Raw genomic sequence first — 1,506 nt, 5'->3', positions numbered from 1 at the left:
CCTTTATTTAACCAGGTAGGCTAGTGGAGAACACCTTTATTTAACCAGGTAGGCTAGTGGAGAACACCTTTATTTAACCAGGTAGGTTAGTGGAGAACACCTTTATTTAACCAGGTAGGTTAGTGGAGAACACCTTTATTTAACCAGGTAGGCTAGTGGAGAACACCTTTATTTAACCAGGTAGGCTAGTGGAGAACACCTTTATTTAACCAGGTAGGTTAGTGGAGAACACCTTTATTTAACCAGGTAGGTTAGTGGAGAACACCTTTATTTAACCAGGTAGGCTAGTTGAGAACACCTTTATTTAACCAGGTAGGTTAGTTGAGAACACCTTTATTTAACCAGGTAGGTTAGTTGAGAACACCTTTATTTAACCAGGTAGGCTAGTAGAGAACACCTTTATTTAACCAGGTAGGTTAGTAGAGAACACCTTTATTTAACCAGGTAAGCTAGTTGAGAACAAGTTCTCATTTACAACTGCGACCTGGCCAAGATAAAGCAAAGCAGTTTGACACGTACAACAACACAGAGTTCCACATGGAATAAACAAACGTACAATCAATAATACAGTAGGAAAATCTTTAAACAGCGTGTGCAAATGAGGTAGGATAAGAGAGGTAAGGCAATAAATAGGCCATGGTGGCGAAGTAATTACAATATAGCAGTTAAACACTGGAATTGTAGGATGTACAGAAGATGAATGTGCAAGTAGAGATACTGGGGTGCAAAGAAGCAAGATCAATAAATAAATACAGTATGGGGATGAGGTAGATTGGATGGGATAATTACAGATGAGCTATGAACAGGATCAGTGAGCTGCTCTGACAGCTGGTGCTTAAAGCTAGTGAGGGAGGTAAGAGTCTCCAACTTTACTGATTTTTGCAGTTCGTTCCAGTCATGGGCAGCAGAGAACTGGAAGGAAAGCCGACCAAAGGAGGAATTGGCTTTGGGGATGACCAATGAGATATACCTGCTGGAGCGTGTGCAAGTCAGTTAAGAACAATTATTTTCAATGACGGCCTAGGAACAGTGGGTTAACTGCCTGTTCAGGGGCAGAACGACAGATTTGTACCTTGTCAGCACGGGGTTACTAGTCCAATGCTCTAACCACTAGGCTACCCTGCCTACCATTTTGTCAAATGCATTGTACATCAGTTGGTGATGAAGGCCTGGAAAGTTGGCTACAAATAATGAAGCCTAGCTAGCATGGATCCCAACTTGTTCTGAAATAATGAAGTGAAATTGAACTATACTGAGAGAAAAAAACTATATATAAACGTAAGTTTTACTGAGTTACAGTTCATATAAGTAAATCAGTCGATTTAAATTTATTAGGCCCTAATCTATGTATTTCACATGACTAGGCAGGGGGTGCGGGCCCACCCACTGGGAAGCCAAGACCAGACAATCAGAATTAGTTTTCCCCCCACAAAATAGCTTTATTACGGACAGAAATACTCCCCAGTTTCAACAGCTGTCCAGGTGGCTGGTCTCAGATGATCCAGG

The sequence above is a fragment of the Oncorhynchus masou genome, chromosome 18 (assembly GCF_036934945.1).
Source record: "Oncorhynchus masou masou isolate Uvic2021 chromosome 18, UVic_Omas_1.1, whole genome shotgun sequence".
In the NCBI taxonomy this organism is placed as follows: Eukaryota; Metazoa; Chordata; class Actinopteri; order Salmoniformes; family Salmonidae; genus Oncorhynchus; species Oncorhynchus masou.
This window is presented reverse-complemented; position numbering follows the sequence as displayed.